Source organism: Diabrotica virgifera, chromosome 5, assembly GCF_917563875.1.
Source record: "Diabrotica virgifera virgifera chromosome 5, PGI_DIABVI_V3a".
NCBI classification, from domain to species: domain Eukaryota; kingdom Metazoa; phylum Arthropoda; class Insecta; order Coleoptera; family Chrysomelidae; genus Diabrotica; species Diabrotica virgifera.
In genome coordinates this window covers 246,497,160-246,524,307 of record NC_065447.1, presented here as the reverse complement: position 1 = coordinate 246,524,307, position 27,148 = coordinate 246,497,160, and positions in this window count along the sequence as shown.

Here is a 27,148-nt window from a genome sequence, read left to right as displayed (position 1 = left end):
TTCACCTTTCAAATTGGGAAAATAATTAAATTACCTCAGCCAACTTCTCTCATACACAAACAACGAAAGATCTCAAAGAGGGAACGGCTACAACAAAATACCCTATAAAGAATTAATTTACATAGCAAAGCAATGTCGCTGTTCCACCCATTTATTGGTCTGCCACTTGTTTTTCGCTATTGGTTCAGCTTCCCACACTCTTTCCACTTGCCTATTAGTATCCATTCCCCATTCGTGTTAAAGGACCCTACCATGTTTTTTTTTTCATCTTTATGGTAACGTGTCTCTCTGTCAAGTAACGTTTTGATTTTAAGTCTGTTTCTTATTTCTTCATTTCTGAGTCTGTCTGTTTTTCTTGTCCCTATCATTCTTTTGAGGTAATTTGATCTCTACCGCTTGAATCCTACTCCTGTGTCTTCTGTTTAAGATCCAGTTTTCTGCTCCATATGTCAATGATAGCCTATATATTGCTTGATATATTGTCATCTACGTTTTCCTTGATATATCTTTGTTGTTGAGAATATCCTGGAATAGTTTTGCTGTACTCTCTAGTCTGTTATTGAGATCGTCCTTGATGCTTTCTCTATTATTCATTATTGTTCCCAGCTATTTGTATATTTGTTTTCTTTTATTTTTTGTTGATCTCTCTCCACTTCGATTAGGTCATCCATGTCTCTTTTCCTTGCTATTTTCATTCTCTTTACATTGAGGTTGTATTTTTTGCTTCTTTTTCGCTTTTGCTTCTTTTTTGCTATTGTAGTTATTTAGCAATCCTAAGCAGATGAAAAATTTATGTAGGTCATATGCGTGATGTTCTTGGTGCTACTTTTTGGGATGCCCCGGTAAGCTACTGTCTTCAGAGATTGAAAGGGGTGGGTTTTTAAAATAACATTTATTATTAAAAGATATTATTGGGCGCCGTTGATAAATCAAAATAAGAATATTGCAATGTGCTTATTCAAAATTAAAGAAAATTACTTGCAATGTCGTGCCATCTGATGTAGGTTGGTACTTACCATTGCGGTCGTAAATTATCTGTACTCCTCTCCAACCATAAGGATAAGAGATGTAGTGTGCAAAAGAAAAATAGTCGTTTGTTTAAAAAAATTAAAAAGGGCAAAAATGAATTGAAATGAATAAAAAAATAAGTCCTTTACGAGTATGAGTGTTCAAAAGAAAAAATAAACAGTTTATTACGAGTACCTGGTGACCTGGGACTGCATTGATGATTAGAGCTAACGTGGATCTAGTATAGCTCAGCTGGAACTATTGTTGCCCAACACTTATCACTTAACACTTTACATTTGTTTGAACTAGAGTACAATTTCACAAAATCTTATGATACGAAGATAAAATTCCAAAGTTTTTTTTTATTTTTACAAAAAGGTAACTTCTAATTATTGATTGTTATTGGAACATTCCAACATTGGAACGATGTAAATACTGTTCACTTGAACATAACAAAATTTTATTTAAAAAAAATGAGTTTTTATTTTATTATAAAGTTGGGAAACTCGCTCCGCGAATTTGTATTAATTTCTTCTTAAGAACAACATAACGAAATTGTTCCTTCTAATACACGGAACTAAACACAAAACATACTATCGTGGTATTCACTGGAACCAACATTTATTTTCTCACTAAGAAAACAGACTAAATAGATTGGAGTTCACTCCATCTGGTAACTCAACTTGTCTTACAGACAATAAACCAAAACTGTCTCGCGGACTAGACTAAATCGGTCCGAGACTATACACTGTCGTAGCTAGATCTTGACTCCTTTCTCTCGTACCACTTCAAGACAAGATTCCTGGTCTCAAACACAGAAATTACCTCCCATTCTGGCAATCACCAGATAGTTATCCAATTAAAAGAAACCAAATATTTCTTCTACCAATAAAATAGCGAGGATATGTTACTAAGTCACAGCCCACTAAACTAGTAAATCTTCTTTTGACGAATCTAATTCATAGAGCCACATCAGCTAAGGCTCTCCTGATTCCCACAGAAGTGCAATCATCGCACATCACCAACTGCAGTAATCTGATCTTAATGAGTACCTCTTATCAGCAAAAACTCAGACTCTAGTCTCGAAAAATCATTAAATCTTTTTGTAATCTGCCGCGATACGAACTTAAAAGATTAATCATACATACAGACCGTGGGCTATATAAAAAAAAAAAGAATTTTGCATTATTACACATGCCTTTAATTTATTCGTCACTACAGGATCGTACCTGATATATTTATATGACCATAAAAACATTCATTGGGACCGTAACAAGGTTTCCTGCTGTTTCAGCGAATGATAATAAATCATCTACAATTACGCATATATCTGCATTTATCATTTGCATTCCATTCCATCCTATACATTATTTTTTAATTTGAAATGAAAATCGGAGACATCTTATATTTGAATTCGTTCAGAGAGGGCCATCATCTTATTACCTAAGTTTCACTCTCCTTAGGGATCATCGTAGAGTTTACTACTCCTAGCTGAGTACGGGGAATCAATATTCGTTGGAATTTTTACCTACATGAATAGACAGTTAGTAAACTGCAATTTTAGATTTCCCCTAGTCTTCTTTAATTCATCGTTTGTCTGATTTGCAAGTATGTATTAGAAAGCACGAATACAGGAGTTACCTGAATCTGGTCCCAGTAGAAGTCTTTAATTTTTCAAAAATAAAGCTTCGAACTTTTTATTTTTTAATAATTTCCCGATGGTTTATGTTTCATATTGGGAAAATAATTAAATTACCTCAGCCAATGTCTCTCATACACAAACAACAAAAGATCTCAAGGAGGGAACGGCTACAACAAACGACCCTACAAAGAATTAATTTACATGGCAAAGCTGAGTTTTGAAACGGAGCTCTTGCTTGCTCTGTCCCGCTTTCGAGTGATTTCTGTGTGAAGGAAGGCTAAGTATGTAGGATTAATCACACAAGTGACAGCAGTCGCTTTTGAAACAAAAGCTGCTGGTGTGTGTCCTTTATCTCCAAGTCGAGAATTTATCCGGCGTAGCTTCCTTCGGTTATACGATCAATTTTGGAACACCAAAGAATTTAAATATCTAAATGTTTGTAATTCGTAGGCATATTTTGTTTCACGCCATTCATTTATATACTTTTTGACATATTATTCACTTGTAAGAAAAATAACAAATTATCACTGGGAACATTTTTCGAAAGAAATGGAACATGATTTTTATAAAAAAAACTCATACAGAAGTGAAAACTTCAAGTTGTATACTGGTATAAAATGGTTTATTAAAAAACTTCATAAAAAGTCATGCAAAACGTTTTCGTTCTAATTCAGAACATCTTCAGTGCCTAGAATGAAATATTTCCACGTTAGTTGAAGGCAAAAAGTTAAAATTGTGACTGTTAATTAGAAAAAACATGTGGAGAATACTTACATTCTGCTGAGTAGTTGAAACTAGCACACCAATTAGAGTGGTAACATTATAATATATGGTTTACATGATATATTTAAATAAAATATGGTAAATACCACTCGATGTTGAAGGATTAAAATAGTACATGCTTAAAAAGCAACATGCTTCCCTGCTCGAAAAACTAGGTATTTGCCAGTTCAATGGGCACAAACCAACTGATAAAATAGGAAATGTACTTTCAATATGACATGACAAAGAGTGACATGACAAGATAAGACAAAGTCAATTTTTGGTTAAGAACTTCAAAAAGTGTAGTTAAGTTCGGATTTTGATTAAAATGTAAAGGTTGTTAAAAACTGTTTGAAAATGTAATTAAATTTGTATAAAAAATTAGAATCTATTTTAAAGTCTAAATTAGCAACTCTCTATTCCAGAAAAAACTTTTGGATTGTAGGATTTAAGGTTAGTATAATCCATGGTTAAAAGTGTGACGTCATTGGTTGTAAATTGATAAGATGACATTTTAATTTAATATAATAAAAAGAGATATATACTACATAGTAAACAATTAATAACCTGACGTGGAAAGAATGGATGGTAAATCAATCAAAGTTTTATTTTTATGTTTTAAGAAAATGTGCTATTGGTTGCCTAACAAGATGGGAAGTGTTTAGATTTAGCTGCATACTGTTGTAATAATAAATTCTGTCTGTTAAGATTGGGTAGTATTTGTGAAACAGTTAAATTAAAATAAAATTAAGTTCCAGAAGTGAATGATAAAGTTAAATAAATAATTTTAAATAATGAAATGAATAAAATTATGTCATGGAATTAATAACAAAAAAGGGGGAAATGTAATATATGGCAGCAAAATCTAATTGAAATTTATGTTGTTATAACATGCTAGGCTTCTAAACGAAGTGGTTATTGTATGAGTGAATAATGAAAAGAAAGCTAACTAAGGCAGGCCGCACATCAAAGAAACATGAAACGTAATTTACGTTTCATGGAAATAAAACAGTGCTAAACAAATATACGTCCGGCCATTTATGAAACTCTCCGAAAATAAAAATATGTCATGAGCATGAATCACACTCGTTTCATTGGTAGGCGGACTTTGAGATTTGTTTAGCAGTGTTTTAGTTTCATGAAACATGTTTTTCGTTTCATGTTTCATGTTTTTCGTTTCATGTTTCTTTGGTGTGCGGCTTGGCTAATATAGGTCTAAGTGTGTGTTAATGTCAATATGTAATGGAGAATCCAAATTTACTAAATATCTGAGATAGTGAACTATGAGTTTTTTGTGATTGATAGTGGAGTGGACAGACTGAAACAAGTGTGATATATTTTGAGTGGAACAGTTAATGAACTTACGTGACAGAGATGACCAAAAGAATTAAGACTGATATAAGAAAGAAGAAATATGCAATTAAATTAAGATAGCTGAGTAATGGGGGTTGCCTCATATGAAGGTGGAAAAATGAAAAAGGAATGAAATATATGAAATTATAAACTTAAATATATGATATGAAAGAACTGTGAATGAATGTAAGCTGATGAATTTAGGTGTGCAATACCCTATTGTTAAGTATAGTCAAAAAAGGGAATCTGAAATAGGAGAAGGTAACGTAAAAATAAATAAGAAACAAAGAATAAAATGTGTGGCAGACCAAAGTAATTAACTGTATGTTGTTATTAAATGGGGTGAATGAAGTGATGATGACATAACAGGCAACAAGATAAAGTGATTGTGTAGTAAGGTACATTCTAAAAAGAGACAAGCAAACAGATCAAGATATGAGGGTTATTAACAATATGATACGGAGAGTGTAAATAAGTTATGATAGAATTGGTGAATAAGATCTAGAGGACCTGAGGTGACAAAAACATGAGGAAAGACAAAATAACTACAACAATAGAAACAAGTGTAAAAGAGGATTGACAATAAAAGAGGAAGAAAAGAAATAAAAGATGAAGAAGAAAAAATGAAAGGAGAATAAAAGAAAAGAAAGAAAGGAAGAAAAGAAAGAAGAGTAAAAGAGAAAAGAAAAGAGGGACAGAGAAGAAGAATCGAAACTGTGTTAGGAATGGGATAATGAAGGAGGAAAGAGTGAAGGAAAAGAGACGGTGCAAGTTGAGATGTGTGTTACTGGGTGATTAGTGAAGAAATAGGATAATTTTAATATATTAGTGGGGTGGTGGAAAAGAGGGAACAGGTAATGAATAGAAGAAAACAAGTATACAACTTGAAGTTTTTACTTCTGTATGAGTTTTTTTAAACTATGGTATACAGCCAACTATTGGAATTTTTCCATTGATTTTATCAAACATAGTCACAAAAAGAACAAAAAATTGATATAGGTACAGAATTCTAATCAAGCCTGTAATGAAATAAAAACCAAATACATGAAAGCCAGCAAATCGACAGGCCAAAGAAACCTACAGAATCTGACAATAGGAGACTATAACATCGAAAGTGTAAAATTTTTTACATATCTAGGTTCACTAGTCACCGCAGATAACAATGTCAGCGAAGAAGTCAAGAGAAGAATACATATTGCTAATAAAACATATAATGGACTAATTAAACATCTAAGATCTAACAACATCACGAGAAAAACCAAATGCAAAATATACAAAACCCTGATAAAACCGGTCCTTATATATGGATCAGAGACATGGACACTGTCGAAAAGCGATGAGAACTTATTAGGTACGTTTGAACGAAAAATCCTCAGACACATATATGAGGGGGTGAAAGAAAATGACGTGTGGCGCAGAAGATATAATTTTAAACTATACGCAGCATACAACGACCCCGACGTCTTAACATCCATAAAAATCGGACGTCTGCGCTAGATGGGCCATGTTGAACAGATGTTGGAGACCGAAACACCAAAACATATAATGAGGCAAACACCAGTAGGGAAAAGGTCAAAGGGAAGACCCAAACTTAGATACATGGAACAAGATCTGAAAACACTTGAGATTACCCAGTGGAAGAACAAAGCAAAGAATAGAACAGAATGGAGGAAAATCCTAGAACAAGCCAGGACCCAAAAAGGGTTGTCGAGCTACTGATGATGATGATGATGATGATGATGAATCAAGCCTGTCCCCACTTACACGTCAAAAACGTATTATTAGAAGAAAATATAACGTACAGTATACAAACGAATGGACACTAAAAAAAAACGAATTGAATAACCACATAAGCAGAATGGAGGGCACCTGTGTGCTTCAAATAGCAAGAGATAAATCACCAATCGGTAAAAGAAGTATCGACCGACCGCGCAAAAGATGGAGTGACAACTTTAGTCCAAGTAATGAAGCTTAGAATAGGACAAAACCTCGCAATTTCTACTGAATGGATCTATTTGCTTGAACATTTGAGGATAAGTAGTGGATAGTCCAAGGATCAAAATCTATATAATGCTGAAAGGCGCTTTTACCATGGGGGTGGTTGCCACCCCATGTCGAGGAAGGAATTTTTTTTTTATTTTGACCGCAAAAGTTGGTAAAAACGTTCATTCTAAGCAAAAAACGTTCTATACATTTTTTTGATAAAATTAATAGTTTTCGATCTATTCGCTATCGAAAGTGTTAATTTTATATCGAAAAAATCGATGTTTTTAATCAGTTTTCTGCTAATAACTCAAAAAGTTTTCAAAAGGCGGGAAAAATATGCATTTTTCGAGGATACCTTGTTCAAACTAATTTAAAGTATTTAAAAAGATCTATCTCCAGAAATAAAAAAATAGTCTCTTGCTCAAAAATTAAGTGACTTATAATAAAAATAATGTCAGTCCCTATTTTTTTTCAGCGAAAAAGTGATCGGAAACTTACCCCTACTCACCACCCTGATTAAAATTAGTCATTGATCTTGTTTGATCTTCTTTATTTATGTATTATTAATAGGCTCTAGACTCTAGATGTTTAACTGGCTTAGAATTATTAGTTTTTAGAAAAATGGAGTTAAAAGTGAATAAAGAATTTTTGTATTTTGGTAAAAAATGCCCTTTTCTTCAGAATAGAAAGATTAGTATCAGAGAGCCGAAAAAATGTTTAAACATAAAATCGTAGCTAATTTAATTCCCAAGAAAGTGGTTTGCAAAAATTTTTTCTACGGCACAAATTGAGTGAGCTATTGACAATTAAAACTTGTAATACCATGCAAAAACCACCTTTACCAACCCTTTCAAAGTCACCCCTTTTTGCGACTGAGGATTTTAAAAGGATTTAATATTAATAGTCTTATAGAGCTTGTAAAAACGTACAACATTCCTTTTTACCAAACTTTCTACAATAAAAAATAAAAAGGTTACGGTTAAAAAATGAATGTCTTTTATTGAAAAAAAATAAAAAAAAATAAAAAAGGGGGAAATCCAATTGGAAGCATAATAATGTAAGTTTACAGCGTTTTTAGCCATTGGCCTTATTTAATCTTCTTTATTTATATTTTATTAATAGATTCCAGAAGTTCGACCGACTTAAAATGATTAGTTTTAAAAAAACTGGAGTTAAAAACGAATAATGAACTTTTGTACTTTGGTAAAAAATGCCATTTTCTTCAGAATAGAAAGATTAGCATCAGAGATACGAAAAAATGTTTAAATAATAAATTGTAGGTTATTTAGTTCCCAAGAACTTGGTTTGAAAAAATTTTTTCTACGGCAAAAATTGAGTGAATCGTAAAAATGAGTATAATATCGAAAAACATTGATATTTTCGATATAAAACTAACACTTTCGATAGCGAATAAATCGAAAACTATTAATTTTATCAAAAAAATGTATAGAACATTTTTTGCTTAAAATGAATATTTTTATCGACTTTTGCGGTCAAAATATAATAAAAAATTTCCACCCCTTAGGTGGGGTGGCAACCACCTCCATGGTAAAAGCGCCTTTCGGCATTATATAGATTTTGATCCTTGGACTATCCACTACTTATTCTCAAATTTTCAAGTAAATCGATCCATTCTGTAAAAATTGCGAGGTGAAAAGCTTCGGTTCCTGGGCTTCATTCCATAGAGCACATTTTTATTTGTAGGTATTTAACTATATTTCCAGTAACAAATAGGACTAACTCTCTTATTTAGTACAACTTCCTAAATCCACTCCAATTAACTAACTTATTTGGATTGATCAAATTTGTGTACGTTAACTAATGCGAATAGTTTTATCAGGGATTTCCTCGATACGCAGAAAGAGATTTTGCTGTCCGACTGAACCTACAGCATACTCCTAATTTTATTATCACATCTGTGCAAAGTTTGTAAAGAGAAAAGCCCTCGCTTCCGACAGTGTTTTCAAACTAAAAACAATTTTCCCATTTTCCCGTTTGCTGTCTCTATCGACATGTTTCAAGACTCACCTGCGTAGATGTAGAGGTGGGACTGATTTAGAAACTATTCAGGCTGTCGCGGAGTAGACAGTTTCGAATTTTTTGCTACCCAAGTGGAAAATGGGATATATCAAATCAACGTTGCAATATTTTCGTAACGGGAGAAAACGATAGAAAGTAGGAACTGGATTTTTCGTTGTAAAGCAGCTAAACAAAAAAACTGCAGCATTTTTTTGCACTCTGTATATCATACAAAAATGCTAAGGTTTTAATTTGCGTCTTACAAATCTTCGAAAGATAAGACATACTCTATATGTTTATTTACATAGCCCAAATTGCCTCAGCTAAAAGCAAACGCTGTCTTTTTTTCTCTAAAGCCCATAAGTTGACAGTTTGTAAGCCAGGATATCTTCCCACATTTCGTTTTCCTCAAATTTTACCTTACATAATAAAGTTGTGAAAATGAGTATTTTGCCCTCTCATCATATATTCATATACTCAAGTTTTCGTTTTTTGATAGTTAATAATATTCTTTCCCCTTCATTTCCTGTACTTTTAGTTACTTTCAGAGTTGACATTTTTTGAATCCATGGTATTTGTACGATTTTTCTGGAGCACCAAAATTCAAAGGCGACCAGCTTATTTATAGGCACTATTTTTAGTTTTCAGGTTTCCAAGCCATAAAGAAAACGCCATAGGCGCCAATACGCCATAGGCGTAGTTCTGACCTTCTATCCCGACAACAAAGAAACTTTTTAAGTTTAATGAGTGATGTACCTATGTGCTATTTCAATACGTACCATTCGTAATTTCTTTGGTTTGGTCTATATTTGGTTTTATCAATTTTCCCATATTTTTGTAGATACACACACACACACACACACACACACACACACACACACACACACACACACACACACACACACACACACACACACACACACACACACACACACACACACACACACACACACACACACACACACACACACACACACACACACACACACACACACACACACACACACACACACACACACACACACACACACACACACACACACACACACACACACACACACACACACACACACACACACACACACACACACACACACACACACACACACACACACACACACACACACACACACACACACACACACACACACACACACACACACACACACACACACACACACACACACACACACACACACACACACACACACACACACACACACACACACACACACACACACACACACACACACACACACACACACACACACACACACACACACACACACACACACACACACACACACACACACACACACACACACACACACACACACACACACACACACACACACACACACACACACACACACACACACACACACACACACACACACACACACACACACACACACACACACACACACACACACACACACACACACACACACACACACACACACACACACACACACACACACACACACACACACACACACACACACACACACACACACACACACACACACACACACACACACACACACACACACACACACACACACACACACACACACACACACACACACACACACACACACACACACACACACACACACACACACACACACACACACACACACACACACACACACACACACACACACACACACACACACACACACACACACACACACACACACACACACACACACACACACACACACACACACACACACACACACACACACACACACACACACACACACACACACACACACACACACACACACACACACACACACACACACACACACACACACACACACACACACACACACACACACACACACACACACACACACACACACACACACACACACACACACACACACACACACACACACACACACACACACACACACACACACACACACACACACACACACACACACACACACACACACACACACACACACACACACACACACACACACACACACACACACACACACACACACACACACACACACACACACACACACACACACACACACACACACACACACACACACACACACACACACACACACACACACACACACACACACACACACACACACACACACACACACACACACACACACACACACACACACACACACACACACACACACACACACACACACACACACACACACACACACACACACACACACACACACACACACACACACACACACACACACACACACACACACACACACACACACACACACACACACACACACACACACACACACACACACACACACACACACACACACACACACACACACACACACACACACACACACACACACACACACACACACACACACACACACACACACACACACACACACACACACACACACACACACACACACACACACACACACACACACACACACACACACACACACACACACACACACACACACACACACACACACACACACACACACACACACACACACACACACACACACACACACACACACACACACACACACACACACACACACACACACACACACACACACACACACACACACACACACACACACACACACACACACACACACACACACACACACACACACACACACACACACACACACACACACACACACACACACACACACACACACACACACACACACACACACACACACACACACACACACACACACACACACACACACACACACACACACACACACACACACACACACACACACACACACACACACACACACACACACACACACACACACACACACACACACACACACACACACACACACACACACACACACACACACACACACACACACACACACACACACACACACACACACACACACACACACACACACACACACACACACACACACACACACACACACACACACACACACACACACACACACACACACACACACACACACACACACACACACACACACACACACACACACACACACACACACACACACACACACACACACACACACACACACACACACACACACACACACACACACACACACACACACACACACACACACACACACACACACACACACCCAATTAAAGTATCTTCAATAAATCAATTGGACGATTGTATTTACTGAATTAGTCATTATTATTCATTTAGTTTTCTTCAAATTCACCTTTAGCACAATACTATTGACTGTAATACATCCAACTCCCACAGAAATCTGGAAGCACGTTGCCACTAGCGCCACTGTCGGCTTGAGTTGAACTACGTTTTGACAACATAAAATTTGACGTAAAAATTCTTTAATTTTATTAATTTTTGAATAACGAGCTAATTTTGCTAAATTAAATTAAAATAAAAATAGTTCAAACACTTATACAAAAACAATAATAAAGCAATTTTATAAATGTAAGGTTAGATTGCTCTGGTTATCCTACTCATACCGCTAGATGGCGCTATTTTTTTGCTTCCTCAAAATTAATGGGAAATGTCAAGAGTTGTATGTATTACAGTCTATAGTATTTGGTTGCATTACATTCTCTAAATAGTCTAAATCATGGTTATTATTCGTGATTATTACTGTATCGTTTGCAAAACGTAAGATATTAAAAATTTCTTCATTGGTAAATATACCCTCTATTGAATATGAGAGCGCTTCTTTAAATACCTTAAATTACCCATCACCTTATCCATTGAAGTCTAGTAGGGATAACATGCACCCCTGGCGGACTTCTTTCTCTATCTAACTATAATGCCGGCCACTCACGGTACTGCGGCGTCGTTCGACAAAATCGTCGATGATATCAATTCTTTAGTACTGCAGCATAGAAACCAGTTTCTCTGTGGTAAAATTGTAACCATTTTGTTGGAAGCACGGTCACACACGATCAAAATTTTTGTCAATTAAAATTTTGTCGATGTGCCTTTCTAATGCCAAATTGTGTGTCACTAATTTCATATTTACTAGTTTTAACAATTACAAAACACAGAAGAATTATTCTTCTGTTTATTGTTTTTAAAGATGTTTTAAGTGTGTAACACATTAAAGCTACTGTTCTGTTATCTGAGCAGGTTATTGCACTTGATTTTTTGGAAATTGCTACAAAGGTTGATTGAAGCCACTATCTAGGGATTGTGGTGGTCTGATATATTAGATTCAAAACTTCAACTACTACAAAGAACATCTTCACTGGCACATTATCTGGTCCTATAGGTTTGCTAGCTTTTGTAGTTTTGATGGTATAATAGATGACTCCTTCTCGTAATGTATGATCGTGATTTCTAACTATTTTGTTATTATCTGCTGACGACCTCCATGTATATAGTCAATACATATTTAGGAAGTTTGAACAAGGTATTTGCAATTATGAGTTCTTCATTGATACAGAAATCAAGAAGCCTTTCGCCACATTCATTCCTCTTCAATTCTTAACTTCTCTTTGGCCCACTGTAGCGTTGATATCGCCTCTTATAATATTTATATCATGTTTTTTAGTTAGCTTTAAGACATTTTCAAATTGATCATATAAGATAGAAGGCGTTTGTGGTGTGTAACATAGAAGGCCTTTGTGGTGTCTTCGATTTGTCTGCAGTGGTGCATGTACTTGGATTATATTTATTTTACGTTTTAAATAAGAGTTGAGATACAGCATCTTCTTCTTCTTCAAATGCAAATCCACTAATGGATGTTGGCGATCACATTTTCCATTAACTCTCTGTTTCTTGCAATGTGGATCAGTGATTGTATGTCGGTAATCCCTGTCCATTGCCTTATGTTTCGGAGCCAGGACATTTTCTTGCGTCCTATTCCTCTCTTGCCTTCAATTTTACCCTGGATTATAAGTTGAAGGAACTGGTATTTTTCGTTTCGCATGATGTGACCCAAATACGCCGTTTTTCTTTTTTTGATGTTTTCGAAAAGCTGACGTTCTTGGTTGATTCTTTTAAGGACATCCACATTTGTGACTTTCGCCGTCCATGGTATCTTTAGGATACGGCGATAAAGCCACATTTCGAAAGCTTCTAATCTGTTTATATCCCTCGTTTTGAGTGTCCAGCCCTCTATGCCATATAGCAGCACCGACCACACGTAGCATTTAGTAAACCTTAGTCTCAGTGTAAGGTCGAACTCTGAGCAGCTCAGTACCTTCCTGAATTTTACGAAAGCTTGTCGAGCTTGCTCAATGCGACATTTTACTTCCCTGTCCGATGCCCAGTCTTCAAAAAGCCACGTTCCTAGGTATTTGAATTTGCTCACTCTCTCAATGGACTTAGTATTCAGTGTTATGGTGGAGTTTTCAAATGCATCCAAGTTTCTGGAGATGATCATGAATTTGGTCTTTTTGGTATTAATTTCTAATCCCATTCGCTTACTGTATTCTCCGATTATAGTGACAAGTTGTTGAAGATCTGCTATGTTGTCGCAAATTAAGACAGCATCATCAGCATATCGTATGTTGTTGATTAATACTCCATTCACTTTGATTCCCATCTCTGCATCTTCCAAAGACTCTTGAAATATGGCTTCCGAATAAATGTTAAATAAAAGAGGGGAAAGCACACATCCCTGCCGAACACCCCTTCTTATATGTATGGATTTGGATATAGAATTGTCTATTTTTAATTGTGCTGCCTGATACCAGTACAAGTTTTCAATGCATCTTATGTCTTTTTGGTCTATATCAAGCTTCTTGAGGATCTGCATTAACTTGTGATGTTGGACACGATCAAACGCTTTCTCGTAGTCTAGAAAGCACAGGAATACGTCCTTCCTCTGATCGTAACAATTTTGGACCAACACCTGTGTTGCTACTATTGCTTCTCTTGTTCCCAAACCTTGCCTAAACCCAAACTGAGAATCACTGATGTCCCATTCACATTTTTTGTATAATCTTTGATGTAGTATTTTTAAGAATATTTTTAAAGTGTGACTCATCAGGCTAATGAGTCTGTGATCCTCACATCTTTTTGCATTGACTTTTTTGAGTAGGGGAATAAATGTAGAGAGCAACCACTGCTGAGGATAGCAACCAGTTTCATAAATAAAATTAAATATTTTATGTAGTGCTGAAATTCCCCTTTCATCTAGTAGTTTGAGTATTTCTGAAGGGATTTCATCAGGTCCAGGTGCCTTATTGTTTTTTGAATATAATATTGCCTTTTCTATTTCCTCTTTAGTAATTGAAGGGCCAGTCAGCTGGTCGTCTGTATAAACTTCACTCATGGGCCTTTCGTCATGAAAGAGCTCCTGAATATAGTTTTCCCATATATGAATTTTCTCTTTTTCACCTAGCACTACCTGGTTATCCTGATTAACTATAATAGTTGGTCTTCGTTTTCTGTATATTCCAGCAGTCTCCTTAAGCTTTTTATGTAAATTCCGATCGTCGTGCTGTCGTCGTAAATGTTCTAGATCGATACATTGTTGCTTAAGCCATTCATTTTTTGCTATTCTTATCTTTGCTTTTATTTGCCTGTTAATGTTTTTATACATATTGCTGCCATCTGGGTCATTCTTGTGTCGTCGTCGTTCATCCATTAGTAATAGTATTTCTTCTGTCATCCATTTTTGCTTCTTGTTCTTTGGTTTGTACCCCAAGTTGATTTTCATGATGTCTGTTACAGCACTTGTAATCGTATTCCATGTTGGTGTTAGATCTTCGGTAATGTTTGTCGTCAATATTTGAATTTGTGTGTTTATTTCATTACTTATTTCTGCTTGTATCATTGGATCTTTCAGTTTATCCAATGCGATCTGTTGTTGAGTTTCAGGCTTGTTTTTGCATGAAAGAGCGATCTTTATGACGGCCACTAATAGTACATGGTCAGAAGGCACATCTGCTCCAGGATATGTGCACCAGGATATGTGCAAGCTCTTTTGACAGTTGTGCTGAATCTACCGTTGATGAGATTAAATCTACAGCATCAGTACTGTATTATTATGAACAAGAAGCTGTCATAAAAATAAATAATTTAAACACCAATATAATAAAATCAAAAGAGGCGTTAGACAGGGCTGTGTTTTGTCGCCATCACTGTTTAATGCATACTCAGAAGAAATATTCAAAAAAGCATTAGAAGATGAAGTAGCAGGCATAAAAGTAAATGGCCTACCCATATGTGAAATTAGATACGCCGATGACACAATACTAATAGCAGAAACTATAACAGATATTCAAAGAATTTTAGATAAGGTTGTTGCAACGAGTGAAGAATTTGGTCTGTCACTAAACATAAAGAAAACGAAATTCATGGTTATATCAAAGAAAAATATTAGAAACATAAATCTACACGTAAAGACGATAGAACGAGTTCAGAATTATAACTAGTTAGGAACAAACATTAGTGAAACAACCGATTATACCAAAGAAATCCGAATTAGAATAGAAAAGGCTAGAAGTGCATTCGCTAATATGAAACAAATATTATGTAGTAGAGATCTCAGCCTAAATCTTAGAAAGCGAGTACTAAAATGTTATGTATTTTCTGTTCTTTTGTATGGTGTGTAGACATGGACTTTCAATAAACAATGCCTCAATAGATTGGAAGCATTTGAGATGTGGCCGTATCGAAGAATGCTGAGAATCTCCTGGACAGACAGAATAACCAATGAGGAAGTACTAAGGAGAATACAGAACAGCAGGGAGACTGGATTCCATCAAAATAAGAAAACTTCAATACTTGGGTCATATAACACGTGGTGACAGATATGAACTCCTAAAATTAATTATGCAGGGAAATATTCAAGGAAGGCGCAGCATAGGTAGGAGAAAAATGTCCTGGCTGAGAAATCTCAGAGAATGGTTTGGATGCAGCTCAACTGAACTCTTTCGGGCTGTAGTGTCAAAAGTGAGAATAGCAATGATGATTGCCAACCTTCGTCGCGGAGATGGCACGTAAAGAAGAAGATCAATACTCCATCAGAGTAGGGAACCAAGTTACAAATAGCTTTTTGAGCATTCTTATCAAGTATAATGGCAACTCCCTGCTTGTGTTTGGAATCGCTGTTACCTGAATAATACATTGTTTAATTTCTGGTGTTTTATTTTTGCCTGATTGATATATACTTTTTAAGTTGAATTTTTCAATTTTCAAGATTAGTTTTTGACAGGGTTTACCTTGTGGATGACTATTACTTGTTCTGAATTATTATTTCAACTTAAAAAATATCAGTTATTATAACTAACCTAAGGCCGTATTAAATAACTAAGACCGTCCCAACTCTAGATGCATATTTGAGACCCGTTAAAATGAAACAGATGTGCTGTAACCTAGTTGTCGAAAAATTTTAGAAGACTGTGGTAAAAAGTTCTCATTCGGATATGAAGGCAAACTTTGTTACAAAATATATTCGACATTTTTCCGACGGAATATAGGGGTTGTAAAAAACCTTTAAAAATCGTGATACACAGAGTCAAAGACGCAAAAAGACACATATAGATATCTTTGACACTCCGTATGATAAAGTAACAAAATGTTATACCGTACGTTTAGTTTTGGATTAGAGATACGCGACTGAAGAAAACGCTAAAATCGGCAACATTGCTTGGGATAATGAGTTGAATTGCCACTGTAGAATCGACGAATGACTGAATAAATCCGCGAGACTCGGGTGTGGGAAGCGGGGAAGCAGTGCAGCCATGTATCCTTCTTCTTCTTGACTGGCTTTACAACTCGGGGTGAGTCTTCGCCGCATCCACTATGGCCCTCTATCGTCTGCGATCTTGCGCTTCGATTTGCCATTGCTGTACCCCAATCCTAGATAGATCGGTTTCAACATCATCCTTCCATCTTTTTCTGGGACGGCCCACTGATCTTCTACCGTCTGGTCTCTCAAAGAACACTGTCTTTAGTACTCTGTCTTCCTCTGATCTTACTACATGACCTGCCCATCTTATCCGATTAGCTTTTATATGTCTGACGATGTTTTCAGTACCATATAGAGTCACCAATTCAGCATTGCGGCGCCTTCTCCACTCTCCTGTCAATTCATCTCTTTGAGGACCAAATATCATTCTGAGGACTTTCCTTTCAAATATCAGCAATTTATTTATTTCTCGCTGATGTAGAGTTCATGTTTCACTCCCATATGTAACAACTGGGCGAATAATTGACATGTACAGTCTTAATTTAGATTCTCTTTTCAGCAGCTTAGATCTTAATAATGATGATAGGGAGTATAATGCTCTATTTCCCGCAGCTATTCTTGCTGAGACCTCTTTTTTTATGTGATTGTCCTCTGTGATTACTGCTCCCAGATATTTAAACTCTTTTACTACTTCAAAGTTGTGGTCATTAATAGTTACGTTCTGCCTAACTCTTGGTCTTGGATTTTTGGTCACCAGCATATATTTCGTCTTCTCCCATGTATCTATTGGGGTACTCTTATATCTAATTTAAAAGTACACGCGATATATATTAGATGGACACTTTGTCTTTGGAAACAGAAATTCCTTCTGAACGAAAATTCATATACTTAAGACTTTTATAATCGTTTCCGGAGAAATTAGTGATATCTCTTCTGTAATTTTGTATTTCAGTTCTTGAATATTTTGTGACTTATTTACATACACTTTGCTTTTTAAATAAATGCCAACAAAATAATCTATAGGTGTCAAATCCAGGGACCTTGCTGACCATTTGATAGCTCCTCGTCTTCCAATCCAACGATTTGGAAATGTATTGTCGAGAAACTCACGAACGCCTCCAAGATACTGAGAAGGTGCTAAATCTTGCTGAAGCCGAATTGATCTATTCACGAGATTAGAATTTATATCATCAGGAAAGAGTCTAACTAATTCTGGAAGTAACTTTAATTCTAAAAATGTCCAGTATTCATCTCATATTATGGTTTCATTCCAGAAATGAAGTTCAATAATGGTATTATTAATGGTAGGGGAGCAAAGTATGCTAAATTTGCAGTCACTCGAGCGTTATGGGGACCTATTAAGTTGTAATAATTGTTAGGTCCTAAAATCAAAAAAGTTAAGTAAAATTTTCCATTTTAGGGGACGCTTTCCATTTTTTAATTTAATTTTCCATTTCCAACAATATTTTTTCCGATTATAGCGCCATCTATCCATAATTCAAAATATGTCTCGAATAAGAGTTGCTTATTTTTACGTAAAGAATGCTAATCTGCAATAAAAATTTGGGGGTCTTACTTGAGATTTTAAAGTAACCCCCGACCCCACCTCCCTGGGGGTTGTGTTCGGTACCATTCGACAGATTTTTCAAAAACATTTTGAAAGTGTATTTTGCAGTTTTTCGACCTGATGTTCATTTTGTGAAATATCGGGGGGGTTGTATTTAAAATTTTAAATTTACCCCCCACTCCTCTACGTGGGAGTCATGTTTAGTACCGTTCGATATGTTTTTGAAAAATATGGAAGACGTATTTTTTAGTTTTTCGATCTGACGTTCATTTCGCGAAATATTTACTTTTTTTTGTGAAACTTTTTGACTCACCCATTTCCTTACGCCCCGCTCAAATCGTCAGATCACTCTTTTGCATGGACTTAACTTACAGTCGGAAAAATTAAAGAATACCCATGAACGATCACACCAATCACTTATTTTGTATTTGCTGTCTTTTTCTTTATTTATTTGTACAAATTTTTTTTATAGAAAAATAAAGCAAATAAATTTTTCCGACTGTACCTTATCTTAATCGGACAATTTCGAGTATTTTTAAGGATATATTTTTTTTTCGGGCCTCCTTTAAAGATCCTCCCTGCGTTAAGAGCCAATATATTGTAGAGGTACATCTGCAGGGTACCAGGTTTCTCCCCATATGATAATCTGACGCGCTCGAGTAACTGCAAAAATCCTCGCTTGGGCTCCCACGATAATAAGTCCTACCCACACATTAATCTTTTGTCGATATGTGCGTATGTGCCTTCACCATCCAATGCGAATTTTCATCTAACTAGTACCTGCAGTTTTGTTTATTGACTGTGCCATTTAAGTAGCCTTATCAGAAAAAAGGAGTTGGTTAAAAAAAATAGGATTAGTGTTAAATCTATTTAACATTGTGTCATACAACTCCATTATGCGATCTATATCGCCTTTATTAAGTTCCTGTACTAATTGTGCTTTATGAGGGTGCCATTTTTGTTTTTTACGAACAGTTGTTTGACTGTTTTGATTTTCAATTGCAATGATTGTAGTAGCCTTGCGAGTATCTTCAACCATTTACAAAAAAATGTCAGTTTTTGTTTTCTCTGGAATAACAGGGCGACCCCTTTTTGGGAGTTCTCGTTCATGCCCACTTTCCTCAAATTTATCAATAATTTTAGAGGGCGCGCGAGGTTTCCCCAACACCACTCTACCTTATCGGCAGAGTCACGAGAAGTGTACGGTAAATTGAAGCTGTAATTACAAGGAAAGAAATATGTATGCCTTTGTACTCACTTCATAACGCTTAAAAAATTACGGGATCTGGATTTCAATGCATATATTTTTTGTAATTCTCGTATCAAAGTTACACATGAAGTTAGTCGTATTGATGACAGTTGAGGAAACATCCGCGACCCAATTTTAGATACATTCCTACGTGATAAGTATTCTATCTTTATACTTATTCCTAAATATTTTACATATCTCTTAATGTGTTCGTCTCCTACAAATAATGTCACAAGAAAAATATAATAATCAATATAATCAATTTTTAAATTTTTTGGTATTATTACTTGTTACCACATCCTTTTAGTATTAAAATTTCAATTTTTTGATGCTCTGTTAAATGTAGCATTTTATTTTAGTCTGATTTTTATCGCTGTTCAACCTATTTTCAAAAACTATCTACGGAGAGTAAATCACGACATACCTACTGACAATAAAACCTACTTGATTTAACGAAACGAAACCGATACTCGTACAAAAACAGAATGGACTTTTTTAAACTTTCGCAAATATGCAGATACAAAAAATATTATCTGCATATTAATGGTGAATATTGGTCATTATTAGATTATAGGTTGCGGTAATAAAAAAGTTTAACAGAAGATTGTAAAATATAGGTACGCATGGTGTCATTTAAAAATACGCATGTTATCCGTATATCTCAGAAACCGTACATTTGGCAACGTCTAAAATAAAGAATTTTAAATCGTTGGTCCATCTAATATTATTGTTACGACAGTTCTGTAAGAATTACTGATTTAAAAGAAGCGTAACCTTGGTGACAGCGGCGGAATCTAAGAGATATTTTACAATAATAATTGAGATGTGAGATCTACAGAATTTAATAAAGAAATGGATATGCCCGGCGCCTCCACCAAATGTTACGCTTTTTTTAAACCAATTTTATTCTCCAACAACATTACGATACTTTACAGCACAATGACAATTTTAAACTTCAAAAACTCAACTACAACTTCTCAATTTTGTTGTTTAAATAGTTTTGTTATTGATTTATTTTATTATCTAAAGGGTTGCTTTTTGTCTAATGTATCTATTCTATTAATAATTTGACTTACCTGTTTTCGTGAATTTGGAATAAGCTATTTATAATTTCTACCTCTACTTGTCTACGCCTCTCCTCCTTTTTCTCTTCCTCTTCTTGCCTAGGCTTCTCCTTCAGCTGTTCCTCTTCTTGTCTAAGCTTCTCCTTCAGCTCTTGATCATCTTGTCTACGCTTCTCCTTCACCTCCCTACGCTTTTCCTTTTCCTCTTGCCTACGTTTCTCTTCATCTTCCTTCATTTTTAAAAACCATGCTGGGGGCTCGGGCGTATCCATTTCTTTATTAAATTCTATAGATCTGTATTAACCACTCACAATTGTTTAATATCTCTTCAAGCCTCACCAATGTTACGCTTCTTTTAAATCAATTATTCCGGAACTGCCGTGACACTGCTCCTTCCTTTATAGTTATTCTTCCCGAACAACTCGTCTATCAGGAACCGGTTGAAGCCAACAGGGTGAATCAGTTCCATGGTATGGTGCTAATCTCTCGATATGAACTACCTTTGGTTTACTTCCAGCTGAAAACTGGATGCGGTAGATTAGATCGGTTATTTCCGACAGGACGGTGCACGAGCCTTTACAATTTCGTTGAAGTTTCGGACAAAGACCTTTCTTACGTGTGGAAGATCGATTTCTTAGATAACTATCTCTACTAGTATTTCTAGTAGGACTATATGATGGGCTTCTGGATGTCGATCTAGACGACCTTCTGATCTCATTCTTGTATTCTTCTTTCCTTGCTTGGGACTGGCTTCTGCAATTGGTTTGTAAATGCCCATTTTCTGCAATTAAAACATATTCTATTTTCATTTCGAGTTTTCTGTTAAAGATTTTGTAATATGCTTAAAATTTGGGATAAAATTGGTTGTTGACTATTTGCGGTTGTGACTTGTTGATTTTTTCGAAATCCTATCTCTTTTAATTTTGGCCGAGATCTAGAAATCTTAGTGGATATAGGTATCTAAGAAATCGATCTTCCACACGTAAGAAAGGCCATTGTCCGAGACTTCAATGAAACTGTACACCATACACCGTCCTGCAGAAAATAGACGATCTTGAGGAAGTTTCGTGTTTCTTCCGTTGATCATCATTGATGGAGAATAATCAGTTGCTTCACGTTTGGAACTTCTGTAGGCTAACAGTAATAGAGGAATTAAAGTATCCCAATATTTTTGATTATTAGCAATAAACATTGAAAGATATTGACAAACAGTTCTATTATGTCTGACCAACATTTTGTTACTACATCATATGGGGTGTCACAGATATCTTTATGTTTTCCTACTTTACGGGCGCACTTTATATAGCATGAGAGCTGTTAGACATTTTTGAGTAGGTATTTTAGGCAACCTAAAAATTTTTCAGGTGACTCTTCCATGATAGCCTAATACAAAAATGCCGGTCTGGCTGGAGGGTAGCGGTTATTTTCCCCAAAAATCCCCCCCAAAGTTAAAAAAGGGTAAAAATTGTTATTACAAAAAATATCATTGACGTGACTTTAAAGTAAATGTAAATATTCAAATATAAAGAAAATAAACAGGCCAGGCGATTTGAGGGCGATTTTAACTCTGAACATCCGAACTTCAGAAGATTTCATCTGAATCTGTACATACTATTAACGAGTATAAAATATATACAACTATACATGCATAGCTATGTACATTCCTTCCGGTGCAGTTGTTATTTTGACAGGGTATTTTTAATATTAAAATTATATATTTTAAAAAAGACAGGTCTTTTTGGTGAAATTTTCCAACTGCCATGTAATCAAACAAATTACGCTTGCATATAAATGAAAAGCGCTATAATAGGTAAGCAGCAGTGTGTGAAAGAGCGTATACCGATAGCTGTTTGCGTCCTCTGTTGTAGCTGAGCGAGTCCGTTCGCTTGAGAAAAATCACGTGACCTGGCGATACTCATGTTGTTGTGCCTCGAAACGTTAGAGTAATTATTTATATATTATAGTTTTTTAAGTAACTTTTTCTTAATTAAAGGAAAATATACAATAGATTTTGCAAATAAGATAGAAAAAGAAAAATTTATTATTATAAATATATAGGTAGAAAAGTATAAAACTACAAACCAAATTAATTCTGTGTCAGAATCTTGTACTTCTTCAAACTCCTCATCTGAGCTTAAATGTTCATTCTCTTCTTCTTCGTCAGACTCCCCTCGAGACTCAGATTCCTCTTCTACCTGATCTGTAAATAGTTGTAATATGTATTTAGAATTAATTAAAAATTAATTAGTGATTAATTAATTGAGTTTCTAGCTACCTATCCTTACTTATATAACCAATACTTAATACTTTTCCTTATATAACCAATCACACCACGTTTTTTATTTCTTAGTATATGACCAAACTAGCTCATTTTTCTTTACTTCATAGTGTTGAGTAGTTCTTTTGCCTTTTTCATCTTTCTTAATGTTTCCGTGTTTGTTACGTGTTGTGTCCATGATATTTTTTACATTATTCGATAACACCTTCTTCTTCTTTAAGTGCCATCTCCGCGGCGGAGGTCGGCAATCATCATAGCTATTCGTATTTTAGAGATGGCTGCTCTGAAAAGTTCATTTGATGTACATCCGTACCACTCTCTCAGGTTGCGCAGCCACGATATTATGCGTCTCCCTATGCTTCTCTTTCCTTGAATCTATCCCTGCATAATCAATCGGAGCAAGCTGTATCTCTCTCCACGTGTAATATGTCCGAGATATTCCAATTTTCTTGTTTTGATGGTATTTAGGATTTCCATTTCTTTATTCATCTTTCTCAGAACCTCTTTGTTTGTAACGTTTTCTGTCCACGATATTTTCAGAATTCTTTTGTACACCCACAGCTCGAATGATTCTAGTTTTTTCATTGATGCAGCATTCAAGGTCCAAGCTTCCATTCCATAAAACAGAGTCGAGAAAACTTAGCACCTAGCCAATCTAACTCTTAGCTCCAACTTCAAATCTCTTGTGCAGAGCACTTTCCTCATTTTGTTAAAATTTGCTCTAGCCTTTTCTATTCTGATTTTGATTTTCTGTAAGTAATCTCCTGTGGAGTTGATCATTGTTCCAAGGTATGCATATTGATCGACTCGTTCGATATTGGATCCGTTTATGATGAGATTTTCGTTATTTCTTTGAATTTTCGATATCCTCATAAACTTTGTCTTCTTGACATTCATTGTTAGCCCTTATTCTTGTCCAAACTCTGCTATTCTGGTCACCAGCCTCTGAAAATCCCCAATATTTTCAGCTAAGATGACAGTGTCATCCGCATATCTAATGTTGTTAATGGGAACTCCATTTACCTTTATTCCAGCTGTTTCACCCTCAAGAGCTTTTTTCAAGATCTCTTCCGAGTAGGCATTAAAAGAACCGGCGACAACACGCATCCCTGCCTCACTCCACGTCTGATTTCAATTTCCTCTGACAGCTGATCGTTAACACGTACTTTTGTTCGTTGCTTATAGTATAAATTCGATATAATACTGAGGTAGTAGTCCAGCTTCTTTGATTCCAGGACATGCATTAATTGTTCATGTCGTACTTTGTCGAATGCTTTATTATAGTCAATAAAACACGCATATATATCTTGATTGACGTCCAGGCACCTTTGTATAAGTATGTTAAGTGAAAAAACAGCTTCACGAGTTCCCAGGCGTTTGCGAAACCCAAATTGCGTATCATTAATGTTTATGTCCAGTTTATGATATATTAGGTTTGGACGACTTTCAGTAGCAACTTTAGCACATGGGACATCAAACTATTGGTGCGGTAGTCGCACCATTAGTATAACACCACATCTCAACAATGGCAAGTCTTTCTTCAGATGCGCCTGTGTTTGTCCAGGCTTCGACTCCGTATAAAAGGACGGAGAATACGTAGCAACTCAATTAATTAATCACTAATTAATTTTGAATTTATTCTAAATACACATTACAACTATTTACAGATCATGTAGAAGAGGAATCTGAGTCCCGAGAGGAGTCTGACGAAGAAGAAGAGAATGAATATTTAAGCTCAGATGAGGAGTTTGAAGAAAAAGTACAAGATTCGGACACAAAATTAATTTAATTTTTTAGTTTTATACTTTTCTACCTATATATTTATAATAATCAATTTGTATTTTTCTATCATATTTGCAAAATCTATTGTATAGTACGTATTATTATTTTCCTTTAATTAAGAAAAAGTTACTTAAAAACTATATATAATAATTACTCTAACGTTTCGAGGCACAACAACGTGGATATCGCCAGGTCACGCGATTTTTCTTGAGCGAACGGACTCAGCTACACAAGAGGACGCCAACAGCTATCGGTATGCGCTCTTTCTCACACTGCTGCTTACCTATAGCGCATTTCATTTATATGCACGCGTAATTTGTTTGATCACATGGCAGTTGAAAAATTTCACCAAAAGAACAAGTCTTTTTAGAATATTTATTTTTAATATTAAAAAGTACCGTGTCAAAATAACAATTGCACCTCAGTGTCTAGAAGGAATGTACAGGAATACAAGGAATGTTTGCCCTTCCAAACCCTGAAAATCTAAACGAATACTTCATTAACGTGAGTAAAAATATAACATCAACTATTCAGTCTCAACAAGATCCCATTTCCTATCTCCCTAATTCAGAAATTGTCTCGAATTCATTCTTTATAAGACCAATCTGTAAATCTGAATTGATCCAAGCGATCAATAGTATCAAAAGCAAATCATCTTGTAGTACTGATGGACTATCCATAAAAATCTTCTCAAATCTCACAGATAATGTGTTAGAACTCCTCGTGTCACTAATTAATGATTCCTTTAAAAACGGTAAATTTCCAGAGTGCCTAAAGACAGCCATTATTATTCCTGTTCATAAAGGTGGCGAAAAATCTAATGCCTGCAACTATAGACCTATTGCCCTACTACCGGTACTCTCCAAAATTATTGAGAGGCTCATAAAAACCCCTTATGTCCTTTCTCTTTGATAACAATATTTTATCACAAAATCAGTTCGGCTTCTTAACTAATAAATGTACAACTGATGCCATGTTTTCTGTACTTCACGAGGTTTACCAAGCACTAAACAATAATCTTTATACTGCCACTGTTTTCTGTGACTATTCCAAAGCTTTTGATTGTGTAAATCACAACATTTTGATTAAAAAACTTAATTACTATGGAATTCGAGGTATTTCTTTGAATTGGTTCAAATCTTACTTAGATAATAGGAAACAATTGGTTAGAGCAAATGATACTGACTCTAGTCTCAAAAACATTATATGTGGAGTACCACAAGGTTCAATATTGGGTCCTCTACTTTGCAACTCAACTATTGCAACTCTTCATGCAACTATAACTTCTGATCTTCTTACGATAAAAACCTGGTCAGACTCTAATTTACTCTCCTTTAACGTGGACAAAACGGTAGCATTATCATATAAAGGTGCTCTTCAACCTCTGCTTGTGAATAGCAGACAGATCTCTACCGTTGATTCTGTAAAATTTCTTGGTATTCTTTTAGACAGCAACCTCAAATGGTCCCTTCATATCGATTTGTTAAGTAAGAAACTCGCTTCGGCCTGCTATGCCATAAGATCTGTTTCGAAGGAACTCAATTTAGCATCTTCTAATATAACATATTTTTCTTTATTCGAGTCTCATCTTCGATATGGTCTTCCTTTTTGGGGGTCTAGTACAGCTGCCCAATTTGATGTTATTTTCAAATTACAAAAAAGAGCAATAAGATATCTGTTTGGCATCAGAAGAACAACCCATTGCAGAAGTTACTTTAAAGATCACGAAATTTTAACTCTTCCATCTTTGTATATTTTAGAAACTGTTTGCTTAATTCGTAAACACATGCATGTCTTTCCAGCAA